Source organism: Poecilia mexicana, unplaced genomic scaffold, assembly GCF_051168715.1.
Source record: "Poecilia mexicana isolate PSO_F unplaced genomic scaffold, ASM5116871v1 scaffold_10, whole genome shotgun sequence".
Taxonomy (NCBI): domain Eukaryota; kingdom Metazoa; phylum Chordata; class Actinopteri; order Cyprinodontiformes; family Poeciliidae; genus Poecilia; species Poecilia mexicana.
In genome coordinates this window covers 26,021,298-26,039,008 of record NW_028263379.1, presented here as the reverse complement: position 1 = coordinate 26,039,008, position 17,711 = coordinate 26,021,298, and the positions used below count along the sequence as shown (strand labels likewise).

At 38.6% G+C, this 17,711-nt stretch overlaps 1 pseudogene; it reads right to left on the bottom strand.

Moving 5' to 3' along the window:
- LOC148157138 (uncharacterized) overlaps window positions 1-16,158 on the bottom strand; it is a 35,192-nt pseudogene extending 19,034 nt beyond the window's left edge.
- Between the last annotated feature and the right edge of the window lie 1,553 nt (window positions 16,159-17,711).

Below are 17,711 nucleotides of genomic sequence, written 5' to 3'. Positions count from 1 at the left end.
AACGTCAGATTCGAGGCACGAGGGCAGGGAGAACAAAACTGTGGCGGGGTCGGCTTAAAAACTGGCGCAGCTCTAATTTTGCTGTGGAGAAACCTTAGAAAATATGTGCCCTGGCAGAGGGGACATCTGTTTTCACTGCACAAAGAGCATGACCTTTACTAACCTTTAAATGTGTGTGCAGTAAGGGATCAGAGCTGTGGGCTGGCCTGTGCAGAACTAGCTTTTATTACGTGGAGTACATCTACACTTCTAATACGTACAGCATCATGTGGGCTAGATTATAAAAAAGAAGTGAATCATTACAGTGCTCTAAAAGTGTGTTTATAGTTCGCTGGTGTTAGATACAAAGAAATCCAGGAAGAAAATCTTGTCAGAGGACGGAGAAGTGGGATTCTCCTACAGCAAGACAGAGACCAAACATCCAGCAATGCAATGCAAGACGGCCTAATCAAAACAGGTCTGAAACCTGATGAAAACTGGATTTAGGTACATTTGCACAGTATAGTTTTTTTTCCCAGTTGTTATCAGAGAACAGATGCATTTTCCACAATGTTGTGCTGGCTTGTTTTAGCAATATTCCATTTAAATATGTTCTGTGTAAATATTATATGACACAATGTGTGTTGGAGGGTGGGGGGAGTTCATAGGGTATGAATAATTTTTGCAAGGCGCTGTGCGTACGTGTGGCCTTTGGGCATTTATTAACATCCCAGGGCCTGGTTGGCAGCTTGTGAGAAGGTCTGTACATGAAAGCAAAGGTCGACGCTTCCCTCAAACCAAAAAATCATGACTGGAGAATACAGAAAAAAACAAAAAAAAAACACTCCAACATTCAATTATTCAACCGGATTTTCTAGCTTCCCTACATTTTGAGAGTCATGGTCAGATGAAAAGAAGAAAAAAATGCTGAAGGATAAACATGTACTAGTTTTAAACAACATCGTGCCTCTGTTTCTTACAGAAATATACCAAAAGCGAGCGAGCCGCTGCTCCAGACAGAGAAAGCGTGGGTTCGCTTGACGTAGCTGAGCTATAAATACAGTATTCCAAAGGCCATATTGACATTTAGGTGCTGATTTATCTGAGAGCCCCAGTCTGGTTTATGAGTTCTTCACCACTATTCAAAAAGGCAGACGCGGCGCTATTGAACCCTCCTTCAGCTGGAGTTGCGAGAAAGTATGCTTTAATTGGCACAGGCTGCTTTTGTGTTTGTTATTTCGCTTTTGGGTAAGAAGAACTAAATGACGTCTCTTAAAAAGAGCACTTTGGCACAGTGATGCTAGCCAGAGGTGCTGTTTGAAGTACTGAGTCCTAAAACCCTGTTTTTTTTTTTTTTAGCTATTTTAACAGTTTTGAAGCTGTGGGGAAAGTTAAGAATGAGTTTTTTCCGACATGTTTGCATCCTGTTTTACATCCCTGCTCCTTTTTTTTTAGAGAACTGTTTGTTGTATGTTGGAACGGAAAATGAATAATTACAACTAAACAACTTAAAAATTTACTTGCTATGTTATGTTTTCTGGTGACCTTGCTGTCAAAATGCTTTCAACTTGGTTTTGACATATTTGTCTTCCCTGCATGTCTGCACACACACACGCACACACACACGCACACACACACACACACACAAAACCCAGACTCCTGTAGTCATTGTCAGCAAGGTCACGTATTTCTTTATCGAGAGAAGTTTGCATCGACAGCCTCCAGCCATAACTGCAGCGGCTGATTCAGTGTTTGCGCTCTTTCTTTCTTTCCTCTTCCGCTAGCTTGTCTTCATTATGCTGCCAAGAAGCATATGGCTCTGTGGTGACATAGTAATTATACACACTTCCACCCCATCTTTTATTTTCTCTCGGAGCGCTTTTTTTTTTTTTGTTTTATTTTTTGCATATGTGTGTGTGTGTTGGCTTGTGTGTAATCCGACACGAAAAGTATTCATGTTTCAAGTCCGTGTCAAAAACAATCTGACTGCACGAGAATAAAATGGCCTTAGGAGCAGCTGCATGAAAAAAAAAAAAAAAACCTGGCTGCTGGTTCTACTGAGCATAATGTTCTGGTTTCGTTTTTAAACTATGTAAAGTAAATCACAAAGACAAAAAGTAACCAAACTTAGTGCACACATTATTATTATTATTATTTTTAAACTATTTAGTAGAATTCATATTAGTTATATAAAGTTACTGTTGTTACTTTTATACACAGTAACTGGGGCGTACAGTTATGATTAATGACACGTGAAATAAATACTCATCGTCGTACCCGTTAGCGTGGTGAATGACGTGCATAAGTTTAGCAATTAAACTTTATTTCTAGAGCACTTTTGTACTCTATAGAAATAAAGTACAAAAGTGTACTTTATTGCACAAAGTGCAAAATGGGAAACGCAACACAGTGTTTTATAGAGTATACAGACATAAAACCAACAGTTTCACACACACACACACACACAAAAATGATGAAATGAAGTAAACAGAGAAAACAATTTATCAAAAGTTGAGATTGTCATTTGAAAGTGCTGAATCCTTCTTTCTTTTGTGAAATCGTTGCCTACAGTTTCCCAACAATGCCACATAGACATGGATAAGAGACGCGTCGCTCTGATGCCTGAATAATGTGCAGACGTCTTCTTCGATGGCCGATGATGAGCCCTAGCGCCGTATCTGACGTATGATGGCATCGTGTAAATGTTTACATCCGTCTCTGCCGTGATTTTTAATAACGCATTGTCTGTACAGACCTATTCACACACAAATGACATTTCTTATTTAGTAGGAGCACAGCAATTGGGGGAAAGAAAAGTTTTCTTGACTCTGACAGAATATTGGAAAAAAAGAAATGCGCACATTTGCAACAGTGCAGTTCGTGGCGGGTTTAGGTTTTGCTCTTATTAGCTCAAAACGCCAATAAAAAAATATCAGTAAGTAAATCCAGATATCAAGATTGGAAGGAAACTAATAAAACCTGGGGCAAGACCATCTCTTCACAACGTTCTAATGTAAATGTAAATACCACTCTGAAAAAGCAGAAACGTTCTAACAGCGGATCCGTCCAGAAGGTGGTGAATTATTCACTCTTGGGTTGGCAGGAGGCCTTGGTGGTGATGATGAAAGTCTTGGCTTCCACCCTGGGAGGGAAACAGCTTCAGGGATGTTACTCTCCACCCCTCCAGGTAGCAAAAAAAAAAAAAAACAACCTGAGTGGTTAGTGGTCAACAGCAGTTTGCTCATTAGCAGACCCTTGCTGGGCGATAACATCCAGTCAGTGTCAATTAGACGGTGGCTGTAGAGCAGGTGGGACTCTTCCTGCTGGAAGTAGATAAATCATTAGGTTGAGACGCGACTGCCAGAAAGTACAGCAGTTCCTTCAGGAGCTAGCTGCTGACAAAACGAGCAGCTGCGGTCTTCAGCCGATGTTCTTTCCTGGCATTTTGACTGATAACGTTAGGGAGTGACGAAAGGTGTCGGTAATTGCAAAAGGCAATTGTGGAAAAAAAACTAAGCAATTTCTTTCCTGGTTTGACGCTTCACTCAGTGAATTGAGACTGTCTTTATTGAATTTAGTTTTACTTTGTTCATGCCATCAGTCATGACGCAGAGCATTTGACGCGGCATCGTTCTATGCTGAGCTTGAAACGTGGAAATTTCAGCGCTTGCATTAATTTTTCTTTTTAATTCTGCATCCTCTGAATTACCCAGTAGACTCCAGCCCTTCAGTCACAATGTCTATAGACAAAACCTCAGTGAATGAATATTTAAACCTAAACTTGGGTGTGTATTTTTAGGGAATCTGCAACAGCTGGATGAACACACACTCCCCTGACACTGACAGCTGTTTCCTGCAAATTGGAGCATATCTTGCAGTTTAGCACCACCTCTTGATGTACACACTGAATTTCACATCTGTGTTTGTGACTTTGCATAGAGTGACCCTCCTTGAAAGTGGAACTGGCTAAAAGGGAAAGTTGCTTTCAAATTGCAGATACGAGCATCTCCATAACTTTAGTTTCTGTTATTTTTTTCTTTTTGTTTACCTTATGTAAAAGAAATATTCAAATTTTTTAAAATGTGTCATTTAAGCCTCTACAAATATTTTCGTTAGTTAAGGAAAACGTTGTCTGAGAGGCCTGTTAATTGTCTCAGTTGAGCGAACTGCTTATATTTTCTGCTCCAGTTCTGGCCAGCATTGTTATCCGGATGAATTTGTAATCTCATTTCTCCCAAAAACTGTCAAGATGTGCCACGGTTGAGTCATTAGTGAATGGAAGCAGCTAAAAGTCTTCATTTTCTACATTTAAGTGGCCATTACTTTGCAATGGTTCAGCCGCGCTATATTAGCTTTAAAAATATTTTCTAGAGACATCGAAAATATGTCTCTAGACATATTTTAAGTAACTTTGTGCTAACAAATTCATAAAATCAACAAATCATTACTTCTCAATAATTTCCTATGATAGTTGGGTCCAAAGAGAATCAGATGTAAAGATTGTTGTTGGTGGGTATTGAGAAATCCACAATCCTGACTTTCAACAAATCTTTCCAATATTCCAAAGATGTTTCTTGCTCTGAAATAGTATGTTGTTCTTCAGTTAAACTTCCTGTAGGCTTGAAAACCTAAATAGTATAATTGTTTTTTTGATGAAGGCCTAAATTGTCAGTAGTAGTATTTTAGCAGTAGTAGTGTTTTGACTGTGTTGGACCCAAAGTGGTAAAATGCACACTGTTTCAACCAACTACTGCAGCTTAATCCAATTGTACGCTTTCTGTCCTTATGCTTGGTGTAAAATTCAAGGCTTTTGCTAGAATATGTTTAACTACACTACATCTGCGTCGTGCTATTGCAATCCAAGAAGCTCTGAGGAATTTTTGGCAAGTCTTTCGAACACACTGAGCATATGGACGGATAGGGGGAAGGAGATTTAGAGACAGAAGGCGTTTGAGAAGTTTTGACTTTCGTTTTGTTTCTGTAATGCTTGTCGCCATGGATATTCATAGAGCAGTTTACAGTTTATACCAGTACATATTCTTGTGCTACTCCATCTATAAACCTGCACAAAAAAACAAACAAACAAATGTTTCTTTCTAGACTGTATCATTCAATAAATTTATCCTAGATTGTATACTTGCCCATGTATTGATACGCACTGATCCGTAAATATTGCTTAGGATCTAGTCATCACCAGAGAAAAGATGCAGTTCAGCGCGGCTGGCGAAAGAGACGACCGCCCTAAACAAGAACGCCCCCATAATGAGATTTTTCTGATGGATCCTCGTTGTTGAGCTCGACCTTGTTCGTCACCTTCCCCTCATTTACACCACAAATCCATCTCCACGGTCCGACTGGATGGTTTTTAATTAAACGTGTGCGTGAAAAATTGGAATACTTATCATGCTATTTTCATTTTTCTCATTTAGCCTGATTTCATTATCTTTGGTTCCAGGGATGGCCTGTACATCAAGGTCTCGCCTAATGCCACAGCGATTAATACCTTCCTGAAAGCAACTGGATGCTTCAAAAAATGGGGGGAGGTGGGGCGAGAATTGAAATGCTCAGAGCATCTTGCTGTAATCCCCAGAGTGTAGCCAGAGTTAAACAAACTGAGCCCTTCAGCCCTTGCGGGAATATATATATATATATATATTAAATCACCGAACCAGAAGAAAGTATGAGTATGACATTTTGTATGTTGTTAACATACCTCACCACATACCATCGCCTTCGGCGAGATTTGTCCTTTGTTTCTACAAGGCCTCTGAACTGTACATCAGCTTCTGCTATGACCCTTAATTCAGAACTATACTGGAGAAATGTTCCTGATGTTTGCATGAAAATTCATGTAATATTCAGACTATAAAGTCGGCGGTTTGTTTCTCTGTCCTAGCTGCCGCTACTTCTGTGTGACCTTTGTGAATTTATTTACAATTGTCTTTGATGTTCGCTGGCAGATTAAAAATAATCAGCACCACACCCCAGAGAGGTCAGAACAATTCAGTGTTGCATTTTATGAGTCTAATTGAATCCGTTGTGCTTGTTGACGTCTGTGGTTTCCAGTTGAGCTGCCTGGATTTTCTCTGCGTATTTTCCGTTCCACAAATGTTTACATTTATAAGTTCAAGAAAGGCTTGGACATTACGTTTATGATCTGATCAGATAATCTGATTTGATCTATAAATTGTACTCATTGTGTTAATGCAGTATGAAATTTGTCATTCTGAAATATTGTCTGAGATTAATTTATTTGCAACAATAGACCTCTTCTTCTTCAGTAATGACATTTTTGCCGTTTTTAAAAAAAATCAATGACCAAATCAGGCATTATGTCAGCCATATTATTAGTTCAGTTGTTTTAGAAATCTACACTCATACTGAAAAAAATTAGAATGTTATACCATTTATTTCAGAAACTCAGTTCATTGACATTTTTTGACAGACTAAACTGAGCCTGAGAAAAGAGCAATGGAGGAAATACCGGCAAAAGGGATTTTTCTTATCAATGCTAGTAAAGGTTAGGCAAATTAGAAGACTAAAACGTTCTTGTGGGAGTAATCTGACTGTTTTATTTTAGCAGGGGATAATCCAAGAGAGACAGTTTTAATTTCCAAATGCCCCGAGGCTGTGACCCAAATTTAATTGTTCCTTTTGTCACAAAGGGGGTCCCCTTGAGACAGAAACAGGAACATATGAAAAAAAAAAATCAGGGTAATTAAACAAGTGTACAGCCCTTTTCAATGGATCAAGACTGTTTGTGGGGATGAATTATGTACGTCCGTTGGACAGGAGCGCTGACCAGAGGCTACGCACGAGAGAATTAGAGCGCTGATACACAGGAGTGCAGCTGATGCCGAGGATGCTCTCTCAAAACAGAGGAGATATCAACTCCAGAGAAGCAAATTTGTACATTTCAGGAAATCTGCCCGCTGTTTGGTACTGTGTGAAGTTGTAGATTGATCGAGGTAGATACAAATCTAAGTGCGCGTAATTCAACGACACGAAGAACAAGAAGCGCTTGTAGCATATGTATCTTTTGAGATAACATTTACTAGGAAAAGAAAAACTATTTTACAGAAGATTGATTAGGCGAAGGTTTAATCAAAAAAACACAGTCATGTTAGGCTAACTTCTACTGTCAGCCAAAACAAAAGCTTACCAGAGAAACCCTCCCGGGAACGAAGGAACCATCTTTTGTACATGAAGAAAAAAAAAGAAAGAAAAAACAACAGATTGCAGTTACTTTGAAGACAGGTGCTTTGAAATGTATCATCTCTCTCTCTCTTACTCTTCCCACCTCTCAGTGTGTCGCTTTTGGGTTCACTAATTACATTCCCTCAACATCACACCATAGCAGATAGTAAACAAAACCAAGTTTTGACTGCATTGTTGATTCGCTGCTCTGCTTTTTTTCTTACTTCAGTATGCCTAATTTCTGTCATTGCTAAGGTGGCGGAAAAACAAACAAGCATTGACAAAAGTGACTTTTACTTCAAATCTTTTGGGGGAAAAAACCCCTTCAATCATCCTTTACAAGAGAGGAAACGGATGGTCGGAGATATAATTTTCAGCAACCAGAGACCAGAAGATGAAGCAAAAACTTACTCCACATATCTCCCATAAAACATAGTAGCAAGTACTAAACTGTCATCCAAACTACATCACAAATATCTTCATTTAATTTATCATGAAGAACTCATAAGATTCAAATTGCCTGATAAAAGATGATCTTTGTTTGTGCCTTGACTGGGCACTGAGGATTTTTGATATCCTCACAGTAATACAAGCTGAACAGAATAATTTATAGCATAATGTGGAAGCTGTTGAGAGGAAAAAATAGCTGCATTCACTTGTAATTTGTTTATTTAATTCAAGCACACAAGGTGACACGGTGCTTCTGCTTCAGCGTATATTATTGTCCAAGTTAGCTTACAAACATACAAATAATATCAATGTTGAAACAGCAGTATGTTAGCAACGGAGCTAACAACAGAGCTAACGCGGAATTTAACATTCGGAGCTTTCTAAAAGTTAATAAACAAACTCATTTACAACCTACAGGTGTGTTTATATATACTCATACCTAAAGAAGGGGGATATTTTCATGAAAGAATCGGACACTGTGCTTCTGTTCCAGCGTATATTGTTATCTAAGGAGGAAGTTCCGGTGCTCTGCAATAAAACTAGAGCGAGCGCTAGACTCCCCCTGCTGGTTCCATCTGACCATTACATCAGCTGCTGGTAAAGCATGACAACCTCTTAACATTAAAAGAATAAATATATCTCTGAAATAACCAAATTTCAATCCATCACACATACAGTAAAACTCTATGTCAAGGGTTAGAAAAAAAAAATCCCATAGCACATGGTGTCTGAAGTTAGTTTCATCCCCAAATAGTGTTGACCAAAAATGTCTGGTTTTGTCTCATCTGATCCAAACTTCTTCAGTGGTTTTTGCCGTTTCTCCCACATGCAAGTGGCAAACTTTTAAATGGGCCAGACTTTGTGGAGCATATCAATAACGGTTGTCCTGTGTACAGTGTACAGGTTCTCACTATTGAGCTGAAATCCTCCAGATTTACCAAGCGTGGCTGCTTCTCTGATTAATGCTTTTCTTGCCTCAGGTTAACAGCCAGGCCTTGGTAGGTCTACAGTCATGCCACGCTGTTTCCATTCCTCAGATCATTAATTCAACAGTGCTGTGTGAGATGATCAGAGCTCGAGCTATTGTTTCAAAACTCAGCCTTGGCTTAAACATCTCTCCAACTTCGTCTGCTCTGTCCTTAGGTCTTCTAGCAAACCTCTGAGGCCTTCACAAAACATCTGATTTAGATTAAACTGTGAAAATGTGGACACCATTTTCTAATCAGGATGCTTCTGAAGGTGATGGATGAGTTGGATTTTTATTTTAGGGTAGAATATTAAATGGGGGATGAATAAAAAATACGCAGCACCATTTCTTCCACTTCATAAGTACTGCTACTGTCTGTCTTTGACAAAACAAGCCAATAAAATACACTGAGCTCAGGTTCAGGCTTGAGTAGCTCTTTGAGAAAAAAAGTTCAAGGAATATGAATATTTCCAAGGTGTAGTATACATCAGAGGAAAAACAAAACCTTTCAACCTCAAGAGTTATGGAAAAAAGAGAGGAGCTTTAATGCAATTTACATCATCAGGTACAATCTGTTTCAACCAGAGCTTTGAGTAGAAAAATCTAAGTGCAGGTCTTCCCCTTGATGTCATACCAATGTGGGACAGAAACTTGTGTGATGTTTTTATAAATAATAAGTAGAGATTATGAGCTCAACAACAAATGCAGTTATTGATTTGAATCAGTTATTTAGGTCATTCAACCATCGGATCGGCGCAAAGTGAAATTATACCTATTAAGAGCCTCTGATCACCCATGAAACTTCTTTGAACAAAAAAAGTGTTTCTCTTGAAATGTGGATGCTGACGTTAGGATTAGGGACATCTGTGCTACATGAGACGATATTTGAGGCTGGAATATCTGCAGTGATAAGCCAACTCCTATTTGCACCAGTTGGACACAACGATAGTTGTTCCCAGCGTCCCATTAGGTAATTTTTTTTGTAACAAAAATCTATATCTATATCGCTCTATGGAGATGTATAAGCTGATGACTTAAGGACAACAGCAGCGGATTAACTTTGCTGAAACAGGATGTTTGAGCTTCCACAGCTGCTGTAGTCTCAATGTGTGCGAGCAAATCACGCCGGTTATGGGCCGGAAACGAGCTTGCAATGAGCAGGTTCTGTGCCACCTGGTGATGCAGAGCTTGGGGCGGAAAAAGCACATAAAACACACATGCTGACGAAACACCTGAAAAAGTCGTGGTACATGCTGTACGCTCAGCGGGGGGATTTATAAGTGCTTGGTGTTTGCAAAATGTAGGGTCTGAAAGAACAACCAAAATATTTAAACTCTGCATATTCGATTCAATTCAGTTTTATAAAGACTGTATTTATCCCAGAGATAAAATTAACGTCCTCATTTCACCCTGTTTTCTGTACGGTTTGGCAGCGAAGCCTCCTTTTTCAATTTCTCTTTTATTAGGTATTATTTGAGCTTTTGAAAATGCCAATCAGCTGCTTCCAGTTGTATCGAACAAAAACAACAATAAAAATGACATCATTGCCATGCTTATGGATCATAACAACTGTCTGAAAGTAAAAAGGTAAAAGCAACATTCAACATCCAAATCCAGAGGGAGTGATTTTCCAAAAAGGCAATGCCTCAACCAAAAAAAAAAAATAAAAAAAACCTGAACAGAAATCTACCAATGTAACAAATCAAATCAATGTGCTGCCACTATAGGCTGTGCACTATAGGCTTAGAAACATAACAAGCTTAACAATGAAACAAACTAAAAAAAAAAGCACACACACACACATACACTCTGCTTTCTTTATGTTTACCATAATCAGTTCACATGTTGCTTTTTTCTCACTCAAGAAAAAAAAATCTACAAAGACATTCAGTTCAATAAAAAGATGCTCTTGCTATAAACTGGCTTAAAGAAAGCAGAGAAAATTAGCACAAACATACTGTTGAATTATTCAATGACAAAAAGCCACGAAAATGTTAATCGTAATTGTCAGATATAGAAAAACAATTTCATGGGGAAAAAAAAAAAAAGTCAAAAGCAATCAGAGTGTAGCTAAATCAGCCAGTGTTTATTTTTCTTTTTTTGTTAAGAAAATAAAGTGATTGAGGTTGTGTGGCTAAAACAGGCAGCTTATCCAATCAGCTTTCTGCAGCACACAACACACAGCGACAGCGGCTACACATGGTCTGAGATGTAATAATAATTTTAATCATCAGCTGTCTGAATGGAAATCAGGGAGCTTTCGCCGTTGTTGTTGTTTCAAACGCAGCCCTGTTGGTTCCTCTCATCTCTCTGAAAGGAGCTTTCCAGAAACCAACCTACTACATCTCAGTAGTCATATCCTTCCCTTCTTATTGCTCCTGTAATAACATTTTACCATTGTTGAGAAAACAAATCTCCCCTATTCCACACATGCACACACACACACACACACACACAAACATACGGTTTCATCAGATTTACCACACCAGTAGTTTCCACATGACAACTACAGTGGGGCAATTTTCCGCCTTGTGTGTTTGTGTGAGTGCTGAGGGGCTCTTATCGCCTCTGCATATTGCTCTTTTTTTAGGATCTCTCATGGAGGCTGTAATGCACTATTGATTTGTTTAGCTAATACATTTCTTTGACCTCAATCATCATTCTTATCCAAAAAAATGCTGCGGCGGGCCATCACGTCTTGCATTGAAGCCACACCTCGGCGGATCAGAAACCTCTCCGACGCAGCAGGTGAAAATGAAACTGCTTGGAGAGATTTACCGGAAATTAAACAAAATAAAAATAAAATAAAACGCTTTTCGGTTTTTATGTTTGCCGTAAAAAAAAAAAAAAAATCATTTTTAAAGTTGTCAGCTTGCACAATTGTTTTACGAGTTTGCTTAAAAAAATAAATAAATAAGAACGAGTGTCGCTTATTATCACGGCTTGTGGAGCTGGGGATGGTTTGAAAAAAATTCCTGCAATAACAATACGGAGCAATATCCAGACGTACCTTCAGCCCTCTAAACCTGAACTGCTGTAATTTAAAAAGTCAAACACACATTAAGAGGACAATCATCTCTTCCTCAGACCTCTAGTGAAACAGGAAATCGCTGTAAATGTGCCAGGATTTCCTCCATGATCTCCTCTTGCTTTAGCGAGTCGGTAAAGAGAAACAGTGTGGACAACCCTGGCTTAAAACTATAATCTCCAGATAATGACTAGTGGTAGTGACACACAGTTAATCGCTTGAAAACTCATTACTACTCATATCTTCATATATATCTGAATTATACCAATTAGGAGAACAAAGGAAATCTAGACCATTCAAAGCACTACGAATGAATTAACATGGTCTGATTACAATGAGGCAGACGAAACCTTTTTTTATCCCTATATATAATATTAAAGGCCAAAACAACACAAAACGCATTTGTTAAACTAATATATTCATTATGAACCTTATAAGCTGCATTCTGATTATTAATTTGTGTACAATTTACAGTTCAATGTTATATTTTATTGAATGTAACAGGCTGCCCTGCCCTGAAAGAAAAGTGTAAAAATCATGTTACTTTAAGGGGATGTATGATGTATTTTCCAGACATATTCCCATTTTATAGCACAGTAAAGTGGCTTTTTCCTTCAGTTGGTGTAAAAATGACATATGTAGCAAACATGACTTAAATGAAAACTGACTTTGTAATTTATCACCTTAAAATTGGACCTATGTCTCTTTAAAAAACGCCGATGCGTCATCACCACAACGCTCCTTCTCCTGCCGTCAACAACCGTTCTTAGGACCGTTGGACTGAGAAATAGTTCGTATGAGGAGCTCAGTAGACTTGCAGTTTGACCAGTGAGCTAATTGTAACTCCTGCTGCCACTAGTCTGGTGGGTTCAACGGGGGAGATGTGTGGGAAGGGAGGAAGCTCGACTTGAAGATCGCAGCTCCAAGGAAGGGATTTGCAGATGTTCAGGCTCCCCTTAATGGTTGCCAGTAACTTCACTGGACCGTCCTGATTCACACAGCATTAATGTTTTTTTCATCCATTGCTCTCTGTGACTTGACCAACATGGTGAGATTCTCTTTAATGCTTTTAAAACCAAATGTTGCTGGTCAGCCTGACAACCGGTGAATTAGTTTTGAGCAAAATACAAAATTATTTATCCTCCTGGCTGATTTATGGTAGGTTTAGGGCAATCTTTTACCAGAGTGCTGACTCAAATTTGACAGAAAATCCATGGGGGAAAGGTAAAGATTAGGGTGTCGGCATCCATCCATTATCCAACATGCTTATCCCTCATGGGGTTATGAGGGACAGTGGTGCCTATCTCCAGCGGCTAATGGGCGAGAGGCGGGGTAAACCCCGGACAGTCGCAGAGATGGAGGGGGCAAATAATCATGCACGCATACAGAATTTAGATAGACCAATTAACCTGGCAGTCATAAAAAAAGACGAATTGTCACAGTACAGCTGAAGACATAAAAAACACTGGTCAGCTATTATATGTGTATAATGACAATGAATAGTTTTGTTTTTCTTAATTGTTGTGGAGGAGTAGAAACAATTCAAATCATGAAATTTACTCAAAAAATGATGTATAGCAACAGGTAAATATTTTCCTTTCTCCGAAAGTGATGCTCATTTTACATTGGCTCGTTATCTATCTGGAGACGCCTGTCTGCTTAACTGTACATGCCACTCAAGTTTGCACACAGGGCTCATAATAGCAGCTTGCACTTAGTTCACCAGACGAAGTCACACACTGACAGCAACTGCACAGTGATTGATGAGACACTTTGATGAGAAATACCAAGGCGCCTTATTATTACGAGATCTGGTGACACGAGATCTTGCAACATCCCCACAATCAGCTTCATATGCCGTTGTCTGGCCTGACGAAGGGGACCTGACAAAAACCTTCATATGCATGGACATGCAAACAAGTCCTGTGGTGTAATGAAACGGCAATAACCTTCATATCAGCCCTGTGAGAAGAGCGACCATTGAGAAGAAACGAGGCGGTAATAAGCTCAGAAATCTACTGCAGGTGTTCAGCTGGGTTGAAGTCCGGTTACCGTTAACTAGTCAATTTCACACCAATTCAAGTTGGTTTTAAAATCAAGAATCAATTCAATCTCCCAAATTGATCTCTTGGAATGAAGCATTCATACTAGAACAAATAATATAATGAACTGAATGATATCTGGAATTAGATTTAGTGTTGATTTGAAACATAAACATGTTTAGTTTAAACATAAAGTTTCTGCATGTCTGAAATTTTAGATTCATTTAGTTTCAGCCTAACTCCAAAGCAGCTGTCTGACTGTTAATGCCGTTGCCATTTATGTCGAAAAACGCGTCCAAATTTGAGAAAATGATGTGTATTTTGCAAAACAACATAATTGTATGTATTGGGATGAAGGAGGAACGATTCATAATCTTGTGGTGTCAAAAAAAGGGGGAACCTGAACCATGAACCTTGACTTTGGTCAGTTCCAAGGATAACTCTCTATGAGAAATCAACAAATCCATTCAGTACTCCTTACAAAGCGTAACTTTCTTATAGCTTTGCCAGTTGTATAGAGGTGGCTGTATCAGTTCAACCATCTATTTACTTCCCATCCATCCATTACCTTCATTTATCCGGGGTCCATGTGGGGCCACCGTGGAACCAGCGGACAAACCCATATGTCAGCCCTCCTTTCCCCCATATGGGGCCCACCTAGGCATGCCGGCAGTGAGGTGAGGGCGGGGAAGCCGGCGCCGGTACTGAGTGGCCCGCTGACCTTTATTAGCGAGCCTTTGTGAGTCACGAAAGCAAAAAGCGGCTCCTCCACAGCATGAAGCGAGGGAGCCGGGACGACTGGGCAGAGGTTGGGTAGATCGCCTTTATCGAGGAAGCCTGATGGTGGACAAGTGGCTTTAATGAAAAATAAGAGTCTTCATTAACTTTGCTTTGACAGAAGGCTGTGATTAACAAAAACGTGTGAATGTGAATGTGCTGGTCCTTCATTATAAACCCAAGAAAGTGGCATTAATTCCTGGTATGTGTGAAACATGATCAACAAGTTTTTGTCTTTTTTTCCTCTAAATGTTTTGCCTTAATAAGGCTGCAAGGCACATTTCCATCTAAAAGACTGGACTGGAGTTTAAAGTGAGTTTTTCTAATGTTCTAATTGGTCATAGTTTCTCTAGCACTAGCAGAAAGATGTATCACCATGAGTTTGTTGAAACTGTAACCTGATTGTTAGTCATTCAGTCGTTTTCTTATTTATTTAGCACTTAATTTCATTTTTAATGTTGTCAGACAACTTCCGAAACAGTGATTTCTAAAATTAACGGGACTGACAGCTATTAGTTTATGTGTGACTGGTGAAATTGAACCAGCATATTGTGATCAACTGCAGGTAATTCATGATCTAACAAAGAGTTGTAATTATGCATTCTTTTGGGGCCAGATTGATTTCAAGAGCTTTTATCCCCTACTAAATAAACTCTTGAGTTTAGAAATATCTTTGATGTCACAAAGTGTTTAATAATCTGAAAATTGGGTGTGACAAAAGAAAAAAAGTCTGCTGGGGGCAACACGTTTTCACGGTGTTGAAAAAAACAACCCTTTGCTTTATTCATTTTTTAAATATGTGGCACATGTAGGGCAACATCTGCAAAACAGATAAATAAAACCCCACCAACATATATTATACATGTTGTAAAAGAAAAAAAAAACAAACCTCAGGACCCAAAGTACAAGCTTCTGGTTCTGGAACAGCTTCGTGAAAACTTCAAAAGCCTGAAACTATCGCTTAATTTTATAAGTAAGAGAATGTCCCTGACTTCAGAGTGGATTAAAAAAAAAAAAAAAAAAAGAAATACTAGTTTTCTGGGCATGTGTGTCCCTGTGAAAATTTTACACTCACTCACACACACACGGCACTGCTGACAAAAAAAAGAAAAAAATCAAAGGAACCCCTCGTCAAGGCTGTGCCAAAGCCCCCGCTGTCGCTGGATATCTGATGGAGGCCGGCCCACAGCCTTGGCTTCCCCACAGCCTCTTTGCCAGCTGACAGAACCCTGATCAGAGCCTTCGAGCCGAGAAACAAAGAGATGTCTTCCACTGATTATGGGTTCTACATTTTTTAAAGCCAATTTTCATCAAGCACATTGAGATTCCTTTGGGTATCAACTCTGACTAAGCAATGGGTTGTTGTTTTTTTTTTTAAACCAACTCTTTTCACTGTGAAAGAAACTCTAATGCAAATGCTTTAGAAACAATAAAAAAAATACTTTAAATAAAGAACAACTAAACGATTGGGTTCTTGACAAACAGATCCTAATCGGAAAACAAATCGTAGACGCAGAGCGATGCACGACTCTCACCTTCCTGCCCGACTGTCAAACCAAAACCCGTCTCATGCTTATAGCCTTAATTTCCATTAAGAAATCATGAACCATCTGCCTGCTAGGCTGAAACTGCGCATGATGTGAGGAATGCCTCCAATGTTATGTTTAATTAATGAGGCACTGTATTCCAGCCAAGGAATCCCACAAACACAAACCCATGACATGATGCAAATGTTCCTTGTTTCTGTGAAACGGGATGCTGGGGACTGTAACTAAGTGTTAATTTTTCATGGACGGTGAGCCTGGTTCGTTTTCGGTCTGAGCTTTTGGAAATTGCAGAGCGGCTGAGATGCTGTGAATGTTTTATTTAGACGTTTCCTGTGAAAGGCTTTTTGACTGACGACACGCCGGAATGTACGACAGTGAGCGACACGACGGTTTAAACAATACAAATATTGTGAAAGGAGGAGATTGATTCGATCGCTCAACCACAAGTTTAGCTTTTCAAAACAGAAACTTGCCCCGTAGGGTCGAGTTAGTTTGGGTAGGTTTTTAAAAGCTGCCTTTTGCATTCCCTCTGATTATTTTTTTAATTTCTTTCCGTTAAAGAAATAATTCACTTAAATCTGTTATACAAAATTTGTGTAATAGCCAAATACTAGCATGCTCATTATTGCTTTTTTTTTTTTTTTAACATATTAGCATTAGGCATGCAGCATCCAAATTTAGATTATATTAAAAAACAGAGCCCTGACTGATCAAGTAAAAGTCAAATGAGTAGAAATTGTATGTTTTGCAGTGCTGAAGATCTTTAAAAACATACTTCTGAAAAAAATAGAGGTTGCCTCAGAATTTGCAAAATGCTGGAGAAACCAAAGGACACTTTAATGACATCCGAATTATCATCTCAAAACAAGAGCATGTTTTGTACTATTTATTTCATTTGTTGATTTTTTTTTTATTGCATAATTTTAGCTAATTATAATAAGGTTTCAGTATAAAGGAATGTTTTTTTTCTTGTTATTGGTAATGATTGTGTGATGCTGACATTTTTTTACAGCCTTTGAAAAGTGTTCATTTAATTTTTCTTTTTTCCAGGTTTGGCGAACAAGTCTGCAGTTTGTGTTTCCTTACTAGCTTGTTTAGATTTTTGAATGAACTTCCTGTACTATCATGATTCCATTTCCTGTCTATTTTTATTACTCGCTCTCCGTTGTTTACTGTCATGCCGCTCAGCTCCTCTGGATATAACAGCTTCACTGTGGACTCCAACGACCTCGTAGCTGAGATCCTTTTTACAAAAAACGAAGCACTGGACCGAGTCAAGCCAGATTGATTCATCCAACTTAGAACTTTCCTGTAGTTCTTAACGTGAAGCTTTGCCAAACCTTCAATATCATTGAAAAGTTTAATATTTTTTGTCAATCAGTTCCAAAAACCAAAACTCTTTATATAAATTTATTCCACTCAATAAGTTCAATAGTCTTTATGGGGATGTTGAGAAAATTACAAAAAAAAAAAAAAAAAAAAGGCTTTAAAATGTTTCGCTTTGTGTTTTGCTTCTATGTGTTGAGTTTTACTTTCTGGGCCTTTCTTTTTCTTTACAACATAAACTTCAATGTGTTTTATTGATATTTTAGGCTGTAATTAAACACAAAAATGCACAAGCTTTTTAAGTAGCAAGAAAAATATAAAATATATATGTAATGTGTTACTAATTGTTAGAATTGCCCAGTTAGACCTGTATCCGCTCAGAATCTGATGTACTTCTT